At 43.9% G+C, this 20,410-nt stretch overlaps 1 pseudogene; it reads left to right on the plus strand.

Annotated features, from left to right (window-relative positions):
* The first annotated feature begins 656 nt into the window (after positions 1–656).
* LOC145337418 (putative G-protein coupled receptor 139) lies at positions 657–19,939 on the plus strand (annotated as a pseudogene).
* The last annotated feature ends 471 nt before the right edge of the window (positions 19,940–20,410 follow it).

Here is a 20,410-nt window from a genome sequence, read left to right on the forward strand (position 1 = left end):
CTGGATGGCCTACTCCTGCTCCTATTTCTTATGTTCTTATGTTCTTATGTTCTTATTTCCTTAGCCTCCGGCCCAGCCGCTGCTCGTTGGTGGAACATCCGGGGCCTGTGGAGGGGCGGGGCCTCCGCCATGTTACCGTGATGTCACGGTGAGGCCCCTCCCCCGCCGTTTGTTTTTAAATAAAAAGGAAGAAGTGAGTGTTGAGCAATGGGGAAAGTGAGAGAAATTCCGAGCCGGAAACCCCGCCAGGAACCGAATCAAAATTAAATCAAATCCATATTTATATCCAGAGGCCGGGGCGGGACCGTGCCTGCGCGCTGTGTTCTCCCAGACTGCACCGCGCGGATCAGGATTAAAACAAAATTAAAAAACAAGAAGCGACCTTCCCGAATCGAGCAGGAACAGAAATTCTGCCGGGAGCGTATTAGGAATAAAAATCATCAACATTTAAAAAAGATTAACATCTACCTGCCGGTGCGCATGTGCGGGAGAGGGATTCTCCCAGAGGGCCGCGTGCGGGCCGCCGCCGCATTGAAACCCCTGGCAACGGCAAGATGGCGGAGGGCCGTCTCCCCTGGCAACGGCAAGATGGCGGAGGGCCGTCTCCCCTGGCAACGGCAAGATGGCAGAGGGCCGTCTCCCCTGGCAACGGCAAGATGGCGGTGGGCGGTGAGTGCCGGTGGCGCAGCCGCAAACCAGGAACGGGAGCCGGGCCCCCGGGCGGTGCAGAAAGAGGCCATTCAGCCCATCAGAGAGTTGCCGGCCCCATTCTGAGGGCAGCTTCCAGTCAGGCCCCGCCCCCTGCCCCTATTTTCGGTTCCGGGTGACGGGGTAAACCCGGGGCTCTGTGTCTGAAACTCCCGTTCAGGCCGCAGCTTCTTCCTGATGTCCCCTCGAATGGAGCCCGTCCCCCCCTTCAATCTGTGACAGCCCCGGGGAAACGGGCCTTTCCTCCCCGCCCTGTGTCCCCCCCCTCACCCCCTCCGTTCCCTCACCCCCTCCGTTCACCCCCCCTTCAGCCTCCTGTGTTTACAGCAAAACAACCCTGGACAATCCAACCTTTCCCCATTGCCCCAATTCCCCAGGGCAACACTTTTCTAAATCCAAATGTTTATCCAATTCCATTAAACTGTCCATTTAACATTGACCCATCGCCAAATGTGAACAAACCAACAGAGACACAAACCAGAGGCAGAGACGCTGCAAATGTCCCAATGTTTATTTATAACACAGTGGGACATTTACTGACATGTTCAGGTCAATCTCAGTGATGGGCAGTGAGCAGGTCTGAACACATGAGGCACCATCAACAACAACAGAACTGTCCTCCAGCAAATAAAAAGGAAGAAGTGAGTGTTGAGCAATGGGGAAAGTACTCCAGCAAAATTTCCACCTCATGGCACAGCAAACCCCCCCATTCAGCCACTTCAGCTGAGCCAGGGGATCAACTCTGGTTGAACTGAGAGTGCAGGAGGGTGTGCCAGGAGTAGTATCAGGTACATTGAAAAATGAGGTGCCAACCTGGTGAAGCTACCAAACAGAACGACTTCCATTCTAAATGGCAAAAACAACAAGTGATAGACGGAGCTCAGCGATCCCACAACTGAGGGATCAGATCTCAGTTCTGCAATCCCTCCACATCCAATCGTGAATTAGAAACACACTGGAGGAGGAGACTCCACAAATATCTCCATCCTCAATGATGGAGGAGCCCAGCACATCAGTACAAAAGATAAGGCTGAAATATTCACAGCGACCTTCAGCCAGAAGTGCTGAGTGAATGATCCATCTCAGTCTCCTCCAGTGGTCCCCAGCATCTCCGGTGCCAGCCTCCAGCAAATTCGATTCACTCCACGTGATATCAAGAAATGGTTGAAGACGCTCGAGAAAGCAAAGGCAACGGGTCCTGATAACATTCTGGTAATGGTACTGGAGACTTTGTGCTACAGAAATGGTCATTCTCCTGGCCGAGTTCTTCCAGTACAGTTATAACACTAGCACCTACCCAACAATGTGGGAAATTGCCCACGTATGTCCAGTAAACAAAAAGTAGGACAAATCCAACCCAGCCGATTCCCACCCAATCGGTCTACTCTCCATCATCGGGACAGTGATGGATGGAGGTTATTGACAGCACCATCGAGCATCACCTGCTCAGAAATAACCTACTCAGTGACACCCAGTTTGTATTTCCCCAGGGGTCACTCAGCTGCTGACCCCATTTCAGCCTTGGTTCAAATATGGGCGAAAGAGGTGAATTCCAGAGGAGAGGTGACAGTGCAGCCCTGGACATCGAGTCAGCCGAGTGTGGCACCACGGAGCCCGAGCCAAACTGGAATCGATGTGTATCAGGGAGCACACACTTTGCTGCTTCGAGTCATACCTGGTAATAGGTTGTGGTTATGGAGGGTCAGCCATCCCAGATCAAGGACATTTCTGCAGGAGTCCCTCAGGAAAGTATCCTCGGCCCAGCAATCTTCAGCTGCTCCATCAATGATCTTCTTCCCATTACACTGTCAGAAGTGGGATGTTCGCCGAGGATTGTACAACATTCAGCACCGTTCGCCACTCCTCAGACACTGAAGCAGTCCATGTTTAAATGGAACAAGATTTGGACAATATCCAGATTTGGGCTGACGTTTGTGCTACACAAATGCTAGGCAATGGCCATCACCAATAAGAGACACTCTAACCACTGCCCCTTGTCATTCTATGGTGGAACCAGCACTGAATCCCCCACTGGCCACATCTTTGGGGTTAGCATTGAGCAGAAACTCAACTGGGCTCACTACATAAACACAGTGGCTACAGGTCAGAGGCGAGGAATACTGTGGGGAGTAATTCACCCTCTGAATCCTCAAAGCATGTCCACCATTTACAAGGCACAAGTCAGAAGTTTGATGGACCACCCCATCCCCCCACCCCCCACTGGCCTGGATGGGTGCAGGTCCAACAACACCCAAGAAGCTTGACAAAATCCAGGGGAAACAGTCCGTTTGACTGCCACCACATCTACAAACATTCAATCTCTCCACCCCTGATGCTCAATAGTACCAGTATGTCCTGGCTACAGAGTGCACTGCAGCAATTCACCAAAGATCCTTAGACAACAACATCCAAAACCACACCCAGTTCCATCTGGAAGGACCAGAGCAGCAGATACATAGGAACACCGCCATTTTCCAGTTCCCCTCCAAGCCACTCACCAACCTGACTTGGGAATATATCGGAGTTCCTTTCTAATCGCTGGGTCAAAATCCTGGGATTCCCTCTCTAAGGGCACTGTGGGTCCAACAACAGAACATGTACTTCACCGATTCAAGAACACAGCACACCACCAAGGGCAACTAGGGAGATGCAATAAATGCTCGTCAGTCAGTGACGCCCATGTCGCACAAATGGAAAAAAAGATATGCTGGTGGAAATAAAATCGACGCAGATGGAAATGAGTGGAATCTGGTGACCCTGCGGTGACAACAGTTAAAAATAAAACGCCTTGTGGACCACACTCAGAATACGGACAGGTCACATTTGGTCCCAGGATGTAGGTTGCCAACCACTGCCTGACACTCTTGATATGCCCAATGCTGTTCGGGAGTTCCAGGGTTTTGATCCAGTGACGATAAAGAAATAGCAAAATCTTTTCTAGACAGGACTGTGTGTCACGTAGAGGCAGTGTGCAGGAGCGCTGTTCCCGTGCATCAAATACTTCTTGTCATTCTAGGAGGTCTCAGGTTTAAAAAGCTCCAATGAAAGTGGGTTGAAGAATTGCTGCAATGCTACACACTGCTGTCATAGACCACTGGTGTGAGAGTGACTGAAGGTTCAAGCTGATGGAGGAGCAAATGGGCTTGTTTTATTCTCCTTGGTACTGAGTTTCTTTTAGTATTGCTGAAACTGCACTCATCCTGAGAAGGAAAGTACATTTCATTGAATTCCTGACTTGTGATTTGTAGATGACGGACAGGCATTGGGGAGATAAGGGTGATTAATCAAACTCGATCTGACCAGACTCTGATTCCTCCTTTAGCTGCAGGAATCAGAAGATTGGTCACGTTTCTGATTAATGCTAATCCCTCGGTATGTTAATGGCTGATGATTCACTTCACTAATGGCATTGATATTGACTATCTTAGGAAGGTGGTTAGACTCTTTCTTCTTGAAGATACGACCATAAGAACTCGGAGCAGGAATAGACCATTCAGGCCATTGACACCCCCACCATTGAATAAGATCAGGTTGATCTCACACTTTTGCAGCCTTCAGTAGATATGAAGAAAGCTGACAGTCACAAACAGCACAGCCCATTGGAATCTCACTCCTTGCTGTAGAAATCGTTGTCAATCCAGATCACTGTGCTTCCCCCAACTAAAAATCAATGTTCTTGTTTCACGTATACACCACCATTAGTTTGCAAGCCTGTATTAGTGTCAGGATCCTCATTAGTTTCACCATCTGTATTCGTTTCAGGATGTCTATTACTGTCACTGGCGGTATTGAGTTCTGGGTCGGACACAGTTTGGGAATTTTGTACCAGTCTCAGGTTCTGTATTAGTTCCAGGGCCAATATTCTTTCTGGCTCTGTGTCAGATTCAATGTCTGTAATACATTCCGGGACTGCATTATTTTCTATGATTGTTTCAGTTTCAAGTTCTGGAAAAGATTCTGAACCTTTCTTAGTTTTAGCCTTTGTTTTATTTTGGGGGTTTGTTTTATTATTGAGGTTTGTGTTAGTTTCAGGGACTGTATTAGTTTCATGGACTGTAGTAGTTGCCCAGTTTGTATTAGTTTTAGGATCTGTAATAGTTTCTAGATCTCTATTAATTTAGGGGTTAGTTTCAGGAAGTGCAGCTGTATAGGGCATTGGTGAGGCCACAGCTGCAGTACTGTGTGCAGTTTTGGGCGCCGCACCTGCGCAAGGATATTTTGGCCTTGGAGGGAGTGCAGAGGAGGTTTACTAGGCTGATACCGGAGTTGAGGGGGTTGAGCTATGAGGAGAGGCTGAATAAACTAGGCTTGTACTCATTAGAGTTTAGAAGAATGAGGGGAGATCTCATTGAGACATAAAAGATGATGAATGGGATGGATAGGATAGAGGTGGAGAGACTCTTCCTGCTCAGAAAGGACAGTAGGACTAGGGGGCACAGCCTCAAGATAAAGGGGGGGGGGCGGTTTAGAACGGAGTTGAGGAGGAACTTCTTCACTCAAAGGGTGGTGAATCTCTGGAATTCTCTGCCCGTTGAGGTGGTGGAGGCTGCCTCGCTAAATATTTTTAAGACGCGGATTGATGGGTTTTTGATAAGAGAGGGGATTAAGGGTTATGGGGAGAGGGCGGGAATGTGGACCTGAGCCACGACAGATCAGCCATGATCTTATTGAATGGTGGGGCAGGCTCGAAGGGCTAGATGGCCTACTCCTGCTCCTATTTCTTATGTTCTTCTGTTCTTATGTTCTTGGTCAGAGCAGTTGCAATATCAAACTTGGTACATGTGAAAGGATGTTTTCTGTGGCGAATCTGTAAACAAAAAAGAGAATAGTCTCGGGCACGCTGAATTTCCTCAGCTCCCTGAGCAATTACTGGTGTTATTGTGCTTTCTTAACTATAGAGTCAGTGTGGAAGGACCATCACAAGTTGTTTATCTTCTGGGCATCTGTGAACATAAAACACTCGACCATTTCCACTTTGCCCACCTTGATGTGGACAAGGACATATCTTCCACTACGCTTCTTGTATTCCAAAACTAAGTCTTTCTTTTTTTTTGACATTAAGGGGGGATTCTTTTCTCGTGACACCAATTCACCAGAATTTCTATCATTTTCCTGCTCCGCCTCAACATCGTTTGAGATTTGACCAAGTACGGAGATGTCATCAACACACTTAAAAGTGGAAGTTGAGTGGAATTTAGCCACACTGTAATAAGTTTACACAGATGGTAGTAATTGGCTGAGGATACAGCCTTGCTGGCCACCAGTGTTGAGAATAATCTTGGAAGAGGTTTAGTTACCTGTCTTTCAATGACATTCTGTTGGCTAGGAGGTCTAGGATCCATTGGTAGAGGAAGGAGCCATGCTCCAGGCTGCAGAGTTTGGAGATATGTTCTGTGGGAATAATGTATTTTGAGGACTGAGCCATAGTAAATAAATAAGAGTCTGCTGGAAGTGCCTTTGTTATCCAGATATTCCGAGATTGAGTGTAGTGTTCCTTTCACCTTTCATCCGCCTGTTGCGATTTGGAGTCATTATCCAACTACATGGTCTGCATGCGCTAAAATCCTGCAAAGGGATGTCGCCAGTCTAAGTGAGTGGTCAATGATCTGACAGGTGGTAAATCTGACGTTATCCATTTTGGTAGTAATACATAAATGGTTAAAAAAGATGTAGCACGCTGCTGTGCAGACGGACCAGGTTGTACTTGTGCATGAAACACAAAACGTTGGTTTGCAACAGGTAATTCAGAAGGCAAATGGATTTGTGTCCTTCACTGGAGAGGGATATGGTTTAAAACAGAGAGGTTATCTTACAGTTGTGTAAGGTGCTCGCGAGGATAGATCTGGAGTACTCTGTACAGTTCTCGTCTCCTTACACAGGAGATTCACTAGGCTGATTCCCGAGTTGAGAGCGTTGGCTTATGAGGAGAGACTGACTAGATTGGGCCTTTACTGTTTGGAAGTCAGAAGAATGAGGGAAGATCTTATAGAAACATAGAAGATTATGAAGGAAATAGATCAGATAGAAACAAGGAAGTGGAAGTTGTTTCCACTGGCACTAGGGGGCATGGCCTGAAAATGAGGGGGAGCAGATTTAGGATTGAGTTGATGAGGAATTTTCTCTGTCAATATATGAAATTCCCTGCTCAGTGAAGCAGTTGAGGCTCCCTCGTGGAATTATTTTAAGGCAAGCGTAGATATATTTTTGAGCAGTAAAGGAATTAAGGGTTATGGTGAGCGGGTGGGTAAGTGGAGCTCAGCCATTAACCTACTGAACGGTGGATCAGGTTTGAGGGTCAGATGTCCCACTCCTGCTCTGAGCCTTATGTTCTTACGTGCAAATTAAGCCATCAACAAATCAATGTCACCTCTCCAGAGCACATATTTTTCTTTGTAATTCATAATCTTCCTTTCTAGCAGAAATCGAGCTCTCCATTCTTCGGAACGGCCTAGCACAGTCCCATCTGAGGCAATATCTGCCCTTTCACATCCTTCCACTCCTTCCTCCTTAGCACAAATTTCTTCATCGTAGTCAAACCCACTCCTATTTCATTTCTCAAATTGCTCCCTACGAAGGAACGTCCGTTTGGTTCAGAAATGCCTCTGTGCAGATGTTTTTTTTTCCTTCCTTCTGAACACTTTAATTCAGCTTGTCTGCTGCCAGCTTCCAACCGTTTGTCAATTCAACCTACAGTCTGCTAAAACTCTGATTTGTCTATCAATTGGCCGCTTGCTCTTCTTTAATGAGAAGGTGAATGAGTAACAACAGTCTAATTTTGGAATAATTCCTTGTATTACTGGAGAATATATTCCCCATGTTAACCAAAGCTGTCTGTTACTCATATGTTATAAGTTCCAATTAGTGGGTAGTGGATAAGCCGGTTATGGGAAGAGTTATGTAAAGCCGAGCTGGTGTGACACAGTAGATGGGCTGGTGCACCCAGGGTTTTCGGTCGCAGTCAGGATCATTGAAATATCTTCTCGTTAGTAGATTATATATGTTTCAATCTCTCTCTGTTTCCAAAGTTATCAAACCTCAAAAAATGCTTGGGAGAATTCATTCTGTTATTTTTTTCTCTCACTGTCAATATCGTTTTTAATTCATGGCAATGTTTTGCTTGGAGGGAGACTTGTGGGTGCTTGTGTTCCTTGTGTCTGGTATATTTGACCTTCTAGGTGGTTGAGATCGTGGGTTTCTTGTGAAAAATAAAATGTTTGAGCTGTTGTACTTTTACTGATGCTCACTCCCTCCAATGTGTTCCCAGCTGGAGGCTGGATACTAGTGCTGGGGTGTTGGGATACCCAGAAATGGAAGCTCCTTTCCTTGGATGGTGATAAATTCCAAGAGTTCTATTGGAATTGCACTCACCCATCCCAATCATCACTTGTTCCTTCTATTTGGCCAATAGTCTTGTGACTTTCAGGAGGTGAGTAAAAATCTAAAGATTTCTAAAGGCATCGAGTCCCAGGGGTTAACAGCATGGAAACAGACTGTTCAGCCCAACATGTCCATTTTTCTGTTTCTGTTTAACAAAAAATACAACAGTGTCAGATTTGAACATTTGGACAAATCCATGATCCTGGACATGGACCGTGAGCTTCAATGAGCTAGTGTTCAGTCTCAGGGTGGGAATAAGTTGTTGTGGGGAGATGCAAAGTTTTCTGTGTATTCGATCGAGAAAATGTTTTGAATTTGAATTCCCCACGTTTTACTGGTTCTTGTTTTCCTCTCCATTCGGAAGCCTGTTTTATTTTCAATGGCAATGTGCAGTTAGATCCAATTCCTAACGCCACAGAATATAGCCCAGCTCACGGTAATGGAATCCCCACAGTAAAGTGTTTGCCTGTAGAAGACTGAAGAGCAGAGTGGTGTGGTGTCAGGGGGAAAATACATGATTCTCCCAGCTCACAAACAAGGACAATAATTCCTCTTTCCGACGCTGTTCATTCAGCTGCTGTGTTTTCCAAGAGCAGGAAACATTGATCAGATCAATTTAAACCTGAAATTCATATTAATTGGAATGCTGGATGTGTCGTTAACATATAGAATAATGTGACGTTGCCCAGATATTGTCCGCTGCTCACCACATTTCCCATCCCTTTTGGACATGGAAGTGAGGGGCTTGTCGGCAGGTTAATTTGTGTTTTGAGATGATTCAGCCTCTAACACGAGGCAAAGTGAACCATTCTTAGTGTTAAATTGAATAACACTCACTGTCCCTTATCAAGCAATTAGCAGTTTGATTACTAATTCAGAGGCAGTTTATAGTTTCATCTTTTACAATTAACTTGACAGCAATTCTGATCCTGTCCCAGGGAGAGTGTGACCTCTGGACCTGCACCACTCGCCACTGTGTAGCCACGGCTATGGGGGATTTGTTGGTTATTATCACAGAGGCCATGCTGAGATAAAAAACACTCTCCCTGTTTGTTCTCAACATGACCTCGTGTTAATGTGATCTATTTATTGGCTCTTGTGCGGTACATTCCTCTATCTGGTTCACTGTCACTCTCTCTTTTGATGGGTTTGTGGCCATTTGCTGCCAGAAGCTGAAAAGTGTATATTGCACTGTGAAAACTACAGCTATGGTCTGAGCAACAGTTTCTGTTTTGGTCTTTTCAAAAAAAAAAATGCTCATTTCTTCTTTATATATTGTCCTGGAACTGTTACCCAAAACCAAACTTTGACTCTGAGTTGACATGGTTAGCATTTGACTGTTGAGATTGAATTTTAACGTCATTACTCCCATTTGTTTCAATTTTGTTACTCAGTGCGCTGACAGTCAGACACATTTTAGCCGAGTTTGTAAGGCACTAAGGACTGAGAGAAAGGGGGATAAGCACGTAAACCCAGAAATGGAGAGTGGAAGAATATCAATGATTTTACACTTCACCATATCCAGCACATGCATACTCCTGTGGATGACAGAAATTCCATTTTACTTTTCCTATAGAATTACTGGAAATAATCTTGGAAGTTATAGCAATGCATTATATAGTTTCGGCAAAGTCAGATTGATGTTGCTGAATTTAAATGGTTGTACAAATACATTTCTTCATGTAATCACTCAGCCGAAATTCAGAGCTCCGTTCAAAAGTGCAATAAAATGTTTTCTTAGCTCATGTCCAAGTGTTTCCAAACGATGAGCCTGGTCATGCCCAGTGTGGGAGAAAATCACGTTAGTGCTCATGGGGCAGACAAGAGGGGCTGGTGGAGAATAGTCAGGAACTACCTCCTGTCCAAAACAAAAAGACGGCCCTCCACCTCTCACCATAGGATTCTCATCACAGCATAGGCACCCAGAAATCAATCCCCTCATTACTGGCATCGACATCATTATTTACTTTGACACTGGCAGAAGTGACATCAGCTTCATCGTGCTGGCCATCCGCAATTTCAACTCACTGCGCCCAAACTTCACTGAATCCTTTTTTCTGCTTTTAACAATCTGAGATGATCAATTTGACAAAACAATTGTGAACATGTCCTGATATCTGACACTTGCAGATTTGTTATTTAACAATAATATGATTTTGTTTCCATCGTTGCAGTCTGTCTCGCTTTCTTGTCATCTTTTTTTCTGGATCTACCTGTGAGGAAATATTACATCCAATATTTTATTTTTCTTTCATTCTTAATCCTGAACATAGGGTGCATTCCTCCGCTAAATTTAGGTCTAAGACGTATCGAAATACTGATCAACCGATTGGAGAGCAAAATTGTCTTGGCAATTGGAGTTAAGGAGAATCCGAACACACGCTAAAAACAGGAGAATGGACAGGGCAATGGTAGAACCTCTCAATGGTAAAGGAGGAATTTTGTTCTTGAAGCAGACGGTGTGGGTGAGATCTCGAATGAGTCCTTTGCCTTGGCATTTACCAAGGAGAAGGAGATGGAGGAGAGTGAGTTGAAGGTAGAGCATTCCGGTATGCTAGCACATTTTGGGATCAAGACAGAAATGGTGTTGGGTCACCTGAAGTGTGTTAATTTGAATAAGTCTCCAGGGGTAAATAGGATGTACTCGGGTTTATCGAAGGAGGAAAGAGAGAAGTTGGCTGGGACCATTAAGTATCGTTGTTTCTGTGTTATCCACTGGAAAGGTCGGGGAGGAGAGGTGAGTCATTAATGTTTCTTTCTGTTCAAGAGACAAAGAAGGGATGTTCCAGGAAGTCGTTGTTGCCCTCAGATTGAGAAGTAACAGTCAAAGCTGAAATTAATATCTAACCCACTGTGACCAGTGGTGGTGTTGCCTCTCCCAGGGACAGCAATTGATATCCTCTGGGTTAAAACATTTAATCTCAAATCACCTCCAAACATCCTGCTTCATACTTCAAAATGATGCCCTCTCGTTACTGACATTCCAGTGAAGGAGAAAGCAGATTCATATCCACCCTATCTATCACTCTCATCATCGTATGCACTCCAACAAGGTTCACCTCAATCTAAAGAACACAAAATGAGCGGAATCAACCTTTCTTCACAGCCTAAATCTTCCATCCGAAAACATGAATGTTAATATCGTCTATACCCTCTCCAGTGCGGTGAATTCTCCCTGGTAGTGAGACGATCCGAACTGCACATAGTACTCCAGTTCTGGCTTAACGAATATATGGACAGCTCCAGCATAAAACTTTCTGCTCCTATAATCTATGACACATTCCACTGCAGGTCGTCTCTCACAACAAAAGGTTCTCAGTAGATGCCATCACCCTGGCCCTACTCTCCACACTGGACCACCCGGACACCAAGGACACTTACAGCAGACCCTACTGATTAACTTCAGTTCATCCTTCAACACCATTATTCCAACATTATCCATCTCCAAACTACGGGGACTGAGGTTCAGCCCCTCCCTCTGTGACTGGATCGTCATGGTACTAACAAAGAGACCACAATAGTTGGGACAGGCAAGAACATGTCTGCAACGATTTCCCTCAATATTGGTGTCCTTCAAGGTTGTGCCCTCAGCTCCTTACTAAACTCATTATAAACTAATAACGGTCTGATCAATTTCCCCTCCAGTTTGCTGGTAACACCATGTCTGTGAGTCTTATCACAAACAATATCAGGCTGAATACCTTAAAGAGATAGAGAATCTGGTGAAATGGTGCGATGGCAATGGCCTCTCTCTCTCTCACTATCAACACAACGAAAGAGATAGTCACCAACTTCATGAAGTATAGTGGAAGACATGCCCCTGTCTACATCAATCAGGATGAAGTAGAAATGATCGAGAACGCCAGGTTTCTCAGTGTCCACATCACCAACAACCTGTCCTGGTCCCTCCACACCTCCACCACAGTGAGGAAAGCACACCAACACCTCTACTTTCTCAGACGATGAAGGAAATTTACTGCGCCTGCTATGACTCTTACCAAAATGTCCAGATAGATCACAGAAAGCATGTTTTATGGTTGTATCACAGCTTGATATGCCTCCTGCTCGGAGCAAGGCTGCAAGAATCTACAAACTGTAGCCCAGTCCATAACATAAACCAGTCTCCCATCCATTGAAAATGACTACACTCCCTGCTGCCTTGGAAAGAGCCACAGTCATTAAGAGTCTCTTTCTCCTGGACATTCGCTTGTCCAACATCTTCCATCAGAAATAAAGATACAAACGTCTAAAGCCATAAACCAACCGATTCAATAACAACTAATTGTCTGCTGCCATCAGACTTTTGAATGGACTTACGCTATATTAAGGTTATCTTTCTCTGCAGCCTTGAACGTTATGATCTGCACAATCTCCTTTCCTTCTCTGCGCAAGCTGTGTTTTGTCTGTTTCGTATGCAAGAAAGAATATGTTTCACTGGATAAGAATACATGTTACAATAGTAAATTAAATCAAATTAAATACGACTGACAGATGCAGACGTCCCGTATGCCTTGCTAACAAACCAAACAACCTGTCCTGCCACAGTCAGGTATCCGTAGTCAAGGACTCCAGACAAGCCTCTGTTCTCGGTGTCAAGCGCACAGTAATTCATCGGGTAAAAACGTGTCGTTTTGTTCCTTCCAAAGTGATCACACCATAATTTTCAATTTTACATTCCATCTGCAACTCATCTGCCCAAATGTCCAACCCACATCTTTAGTCAATGCAAAACTTTCTTCTCCACTTTTACAGAATGTTTCCATCATCTGCAAACCCCATTCCAAAGGACGTTGTTTATATTTGCCCCCAAAAGGGATCAGACCAGATTGGACTGTGTGTTGTGCAGTGAGGAAGGATTACTTGACAGTTTGGTCCAGTGAGAGAATCCTTGGGGATGAGTGATCATAATATGGTTGAATTCATTTTCAGGGTGAACAGTGATGTAATTGGTTCTGAGATCAGAATCCTGTGCGTCAATAACAGTAACTATGATTGCAGGAGACAGGAATTGGCCAGAATGGACTGAGAAACATCGCTGAAATAAAAGAGGGCAGGCAGGCAATGGCAGACATTTAAATAATGAATTAGAGAACTCCAAAAGTTGTTTATTCATGTTTGGCGCAACAGTGAGATGGTAATTAGGGCCAAACATGGAATACAAGGGAAATTAGAGATAAAATCAGACTTAAAGAAGTTGGATGCAAATTGACAAGGAAAAGCAATAAACCTGAGGATTGGGAGCAGTTCAAATTCAGCAACAGAGGACCAATGGATTGATGAAGAAGGGAAAAATAGCGCATGAAAGTAAATTGGCAGAGAACATAAAAAGCTCACTGTAAAAATTTCTATAGGTATGCAATAGCGAGAAAATTGACAAAAAATGTTTCCAGTCAGAAAGGGGAAATTCATAATGGGAAATAAAGAAATGGCTGAGGTGTAGAAGATTTTGATGGGTATAGATAGAGTGAATGCAAGCAGGCTTTTTTCCACTGAGGCTAGGGGAGAAAAAAACCCCAAGGGCATGGGTTAAGGGTGAAAGGAGAAAAGTTTAAAGGGAATATTAGTGGAGTCTTCTTCACGCAGAGAGTGCTGGGAGTGTGGAATGAGTCACCGGATAAAGCGGTAAATGCGGGGTCACTGTTAACATTTAAGAAAAACTTGGACAGGTTCATGGATGTGAGGGGTGTGGGGGGATATGGTCCAAGGGCAGGTCAGTGGGACTAGGCAAAAAATGGTTCGGCACAGACAAGAAGGGCCAAAAGGCCTGTTTCTGAGATGCAATTTCCTATGGTTCTATTAATTGAATTCGTACTTTGTTTCAGTCTTCACAAAGGAAGACATGAATAATGTATCAGAAGTTCTGAGAGAAACATGTTGTAGTGATGAGCTGAAGGAAATCTGTATTAGTGGATAAATAGTTTTGGGGAAGTTGATAGGTTTACAGGTAGATAACTCTCTAGGTCCTTATAATCTGCATCACAGAGTACTTAAGGAAATGGTCCTGGGATTAGGAAAATATTGGATCTATTCGTCCTTACTTTTTAAATGCTTTGGAGTCTGGAATAGTTCCTACAGATTGGAGAGTGGCGAATGTAAGCCCACTAAGTAGGGAAAAGCTGGGAATGTAGACCAGTTAGCCTACCATTGATACTGGAGAAGGTTCAAGAATCTATTATCAAGGATTTCATAAATTGGTATTTGGAAAGCAGTGTTATATCAGACAAATTCAGCATGGAAATCCATATGAACTGAATTCATCAAAGTTCCCACATCTGATGGAAAGGACTCTTAGGGATAGGATGTATGAGCACTTAGAGCGTTGCGATCTGATTAGGGATACGCAGCATGGCTTTGTAAAGGGGGAAGTCTTGCCTTACGAATCTGGTAGAATTCTTTAAGGAGGTGGCAAAAACGGTCAATGAAGGACGAGCCGTTGATGTCGTCTATATGGATTTCAGTAAGGCGTTTGACAAAGTCCCTCATGGTAGGTTGGTAGAAAAGATTAAGGCTCATGGGATATTTGGTCAGGTATCTAGATGGGTAGAGAACTGGCTTGGTAACAGGAGACAGAGAGTAGTAGTGGAGGAGTCCTTTTCTAGCTGGAGGTCTGTCACTGGTGGTGTGCCGCAGGGCTCGGTACTGGGACCTCTTCTCTTCGTAGGGTATATAAATGATTTGGAAGAGGGAGTAGGTGGTGTGATCAGCAAATTTGCCGATGACACCAAGATGGCTGGATTGGCAGGCAGTGAGGAGCAGTGTCTGGCAATACAGCGGGATATTGATAGGATGGTATATTGGGCAGATACATGGCAAATGGAGTTTAATCCTGATAAATGTGAGGTGATGCATTTTGGCCGGAATAATGTAGGGGGGAATTATATGATAAAGGGTAAGCCCGTAAGGAGTATAGAATCACAGTGAGACCTGGGGGTGCAAGTGCACAAGTCTTTGATGGTGGCAGTGCAAATGGAGAGTGTGGTGAAGAAAGCCTTTATAGGAAGGGGTATAGAATATAAGAGCTGGAGTCTAATGTTGCAGTTGTACAGAACGTTGGTTAGGCCGTATTTGGAGTACTGCGTCCAGTTCTGGTCGCCTTACTACCGGAAGGACGTGGAGATTCTGGAGAGAGTGCAGAGGAGGTTTACCAGGATGTTGCCTGGTATGGAAGGACTGGGCTATGAGGAAAGGTTGGAGAAATTGGGGCTCTTTTCCCTTGAAAGACGGCGACTGAGGGGGGATCTAATAGAGGTATATAAGATTATGAAGGGTATAGATAGAGTAAACAGAGGTAAGCTATTTCCTATGATAGAGACACACAGTACGAGGGGCCATGGGCTTAAGGTGAGGGGGGAGAGGTACAACACAGATATTAGAGGGAGGTTTTTCACACAGAGGGTAGTGGGGGTATGGAATGCTCTGCCAAGTAAGGTGGTGGAGGCAGGCATGCTAGAGTTGTTTAAGAGTAACTTAGACAGGCACATGACTGGGTTGGAGATGGGTGGATATAGGAGAGTGTTTTAAATAAGGTTCATTAGCATTGGGACGTCCCTGGTAATGTAAATGGGTTTGGTACAATAATAATGTTTTTTCTCTTTTCATTCACAGGTTTTAAGTCGGTCCACCTCGTGCCCAACGAGGGGCATACACATGATGGGTCGTACTGGGGCTGCTCTTGGATGTTTGAGATTGTCCTAGTGCTTCATGTTGTTAGTGTGTGCTTAAACTGGACCAGATACTGGGCAAGACGACAGCTCAGTGACTATCGCTGATTGCTGTGTAGACACATGGATTTGGGCCGGTGTCTGTGGGAGTTTGCGCATTCTCCCCGTGCTTGCGTGGGTTTTCTCCGGGTGCTCCAGTTTCCTCCCACACCCCAAAGATGTGCTGTTAGGCTGATTGGCAGGAATAAATTGTCCCTAAATCAGATTCCCTCAATGTGGATGGCCATAAACATAGATAAGGGTCGTGGGTGGAGGGGGGACTGGTGGTGTTGAGATGGCGGCGCGGGCTCGTTGGGCCGAAGGGCCTGTTTCCCGGGCTGGTTTTGTTCTTTGTTCTTTGTATACAGAAAAAAAAATCTGGACATTTCTATGATTTATAGCAAACTGAGCCAACAAAATCAGACTTGAACTTGTTCCTGATAGATCCAGGAGAACAGGAAGGTGAGGATAAAGGAATGGGGAACATCTAATTAATTAATTAATTAAGAGATCTCTGGATAGGTTTATGGACGAAAAGGGATTGGTATAGGCTAGTGGGTCATTGTTTTTGTAACTGGTCGGCGCAACATAGTGGGCCGAAGGGCCTGTTCTGCGCTGTAATGTTCTATGTTCTATGTTCTATGTTCTATTTCTATCTCTTGTCTAAAATATCAGGCAAGTAGCCTTATTGAAACACCAGCTCCTGATACTTTGACAACAGTCTGACATTATACAATCCGGGCAGTGCTGATTCTTTACATCAATTCTTCTGAAAAATAAAGACAGCTCAGATGCTTGGTTTGGATGTTTATTATTTCTGGAGAAAATCGATGCTGGTTTAAATGATTAATGGCACCGTTCTATGGAGGGCCCATTCTGACTGGTTTGTTTCCGAGTAGTTTGGGACCCTGTGTTTCGATCCAAATGAAGCTCCCAAAGCTTTGTTCTGGTGAAATGAGGTCACCATTTATTAGTCTACTCTGCAAGTCTATTAATGATTATTCCCATGATTGTGTGCAGATATTGTGTTGCACCATCAACCTTTTTTTTCTTTCAAATTGTCTTTCTACTTGCTGATTACATTTTTAACCTAACTGATGAAGATCAGTGATCCCAGTGCTGATCTTTGCATCATTCACTGACTACAGTCTATAAATCTTTTAAATCGCTGCACTTTGGTTTCTGTTTTGGAACTGGGTTGTGTTCCATTCTGCTGACAGTAGCCTCACTGCACAGGATCTGATTTTAGACATGCTTTGTTGTAACTTACCGAATCATTAAGAAAATCAGCATTGTGGCCATCAATTTTGAAACACCAATTCCTGATAACTTCTAACGTAATTTCATAAAGCATAGCCTTGTTTTTATGGGCACTGTTAGTACTCTGCGTTTACTCTGCGTTTGGATGCATTGATCTTCTTAATACTGACCTTGTGTTGATGGGTTCTATAGTTACCTTCATTACTTTCTCTTTTCCAGTAACAGTAACGTGCATTCCAAGCAATCGATGAAGATAAAACATTTTGGATCGATAATACTGTCTGTGTTGTCACTCCCCATTGTTTATATTAAGTTATTTGGATGCATTCCATCCAAACCAAAGGTTTACCTTCTCCTTAATTTAATAAATGCTTGGTGAAAACACGCTACTATCTGAATTCTCCTATTGCTATTTGACAATATACTGCCATCGATCCGGATGATTTTCCTTTCTATATGTTCTGAATCCTCACCCACTGCTTCAGCCTGTCTGGAGTGTCCTGTCAAATGGGTTTGTCCTGTGAACAGAGCTATGCCCCAGGAGAAAGAAAAATAATTTTCTCTGTGTCAGTCTATCTAACAGACCCTGAATAGAGTGCCCCCATATCCAGTTGTGTGGGACTTGTCTGACCGACAACAGGGGAACTGCCTCGAAGGCAGCGTACCCCCACAATCTCCCACTCAGACATTGAAAGAAGACAATGTTTCGTTTTGTTTTGTTGATTATTGATTCTCTTTGGAATTGGTTTCATGCTCACCGGTGCTGATATGGGAATATAAATATTTGCAATTTCATCACATTCTGTTCTGATATTCTGCTGTAAAGTGTGTACGGGTGTAAACTTTCACATTCAGATTCCCCCACTGAAAAATCCGGAACCAGCACAAACTGTGCTGTCGTTGTGCAGAAGACATGTATTTATGAACCTTGTGATTAACATGATGCATGTTCCAATTCTTCATTGGTTCATAATACATTACGCTGCTAGCTGTGCTGCCTTTAGGCAGGAGGTGTACCCCATTCTTTAATCCTCAGCTTCCTGGTCTCCTGGGTGATTATAAGAGTGTCAGGCTGTAACATGTAGTACCAGATATCGATCAATCTGCTCATCACGTTAGCTTCACCAGCCAATGAGATCATGACTCATAGTGAAAATAAATCACTCCACTTTTCCACATCGCCCCTATAACCAATGTTTTCATGAAAAACTCTGTCTCTGCATTGAACATACTTAATCCTATCTCTACAACAATGTGGAAAATAATTCCTGAGTTTGACTAGTCTCTGAGAAAATAAATTCTGCATTTCTGTGTTTTAACCTGGCCACATCTTATTCCAAGATTGTATCCCTCAATTCCTAGACTATCTCATAAGTGGGAGCACTTGTCGGCATCTATCTTGTCCAGCTCTCTGTGAATCGCATTCATCTCCCCAGGGTTCCCTCTCATTCTTCTAAAATCCAACGGATGCAGTTTCAACCATCTCATCTTTTCCTCATGTGAATTTCTCCCCATGTATGGAATCAATCTATTCAAATGATTATCCCCGACACCATGATACACTTCCTCAGAAACTGGGACCCAAACTGTTCACATTCTTGTCATTGTGATCGAACTGGAATCTAGCAATAATTCATTTCTTTGCGCACAATTATTTTGGAAATAAAGTTCAGTTGCCCTCCACAATTATCAGTTGAATGTACATGCTGGCTTTTAGTGACTTACACACAAGGACACCCTACACCTCACCAAAAGCATTGAATTAACAGTCAGCCTACTCCTGTCAGCTTGATCGCCACAACTATATTAACCCTTTAGTTGGTTTAGAATGGATGTTCATTGGGTCGTGGTTGAGATTTTCACAAAATAAATGCTGACTGAGGCCTAATTCATCAAATGTTTGGCCCAATACAGCTTTCCTTAGTGCCTGATTGTATTATCAATAATACTGTGTATTATTTCCCTGTCTCTGTCTTACAGCTAATTTAATGGGCATTCTGGTTTTGTCCTGAAGAAATTGTGGTCTCTCCATTTGTACAACTTGTTACCTCCTCGCAATGGCAACAGCAGATCTACTCGTCATTATCATTGTGGTCATACTGACCATCATCAATGAATATTATTTTCCTGGAAGCTTCCTGTACATCACACCTGGGTGTAGTGTTAAGACTGTCCTCATGGGTGCAACCACAGAATGTTCTGTTTGGTTCACAATCATGTTTTCTTTCGATCGATTTGTGGCCATTCGTTTCCAGAAGTTGAAAACAAAATACTGCACCGGGTAAACTGCAAATGTGCTTCTTGTAACAACTGGCATTCTGTTCCTTTTAAAAAATATCCCCTTCTACTTTAAAGAGGAAGCTATATTCATATATAAAAATGTACCATGGGGCTGTCAAACAAAGGTAAGCTCTTTTACTGATCCCATTTGGGTTGGATTTCAATGGTTTGATAAGGTTGGAACTCCATTGCTCCCGTTTGGTTTAATTCTATTGATTAATGCTCTGACTGTCCGACATATTATAATAACAAGCAGAGTCCATAAGGTACTGAAGGCTCAGCGCCCGGATGGAAATAACAGTGATCCAGAGATGGAGAGCAGAAGGAAATCTATGATTTTACTCTTCACAATATCCGGCACATTCATTCTTCTGTGGTCTGTCAATGTTGTACAATTTGTATATGTTAAGATAATAGGATTGTTTTCCATCAGTGATTCTGCATATACATTACAAGCTGTAGGAGGTATGATGCTCAGCCTAAATTGCTGCACAAACACATTTATTTATGTGGTCACTCTTTCCCAGTTTAGAGAACAAATGTATTCGATGTTGACATATCCTCTCAAAGCAATTCCGCAGAGACTCAGCGGATTAAGGAAGTGTTCCCAATGATAGGTAGTTGAATCAGTGGATGTGTATCTTTGTACGTTCACCACCATCCGCTTTCCCCGAGCACAGGCTTCTTCCCATCAATATGTTAACCTTCAGTCATTCAGCTAAGTTCATTCAGTGTGCACTGCCAGCTCAGCACACAATGGAGCATGGCGACGTGATCTGCTGTTGTATTAGTCAATTCTATACTCGAAGCAGATCAGTGGCCATGTTCACAGATCATTGACAGATGAGTTTGTCCAACGTGTGAGAGACACGGAAGAAATGCAGCGTGAGGCCATTGATTTGGAGTTCACTATGACACACAATCTTTGTGACTTAGTTGGAAGCCTTTCTCATTTCGTCAATTGATACGAAATCCTGTGTTTGATCCCCACCAGGGCAGTGAATAAGTAAAGTGGGAGGAAGGGTTACCAAACAGTTGAAGTCAGTTGTGAACCCCAGAATTCTCCTTTGTTGTGATCAGTCAGA

The sequence above is a fragment of the Carcharhinus amblyrhynchos genome, unplaced genomic scaffold (genome assembly GCF_965287045.1).
Source record: "Carcharhinus amblyrhynchos unplaced genomic scaffold, sCarAmb.v2.hapA scaffold_48, whole genome shotgun sequence".
Classification (NCBI taxonomy): domain Eukaryota; kingdom Metazoa; phylum Chordata; class Chondrichthyes; order Carcharhiniformes; family Carcharhinidae; genus Carcharhinus; species Carcharhinus amblyrhynchos.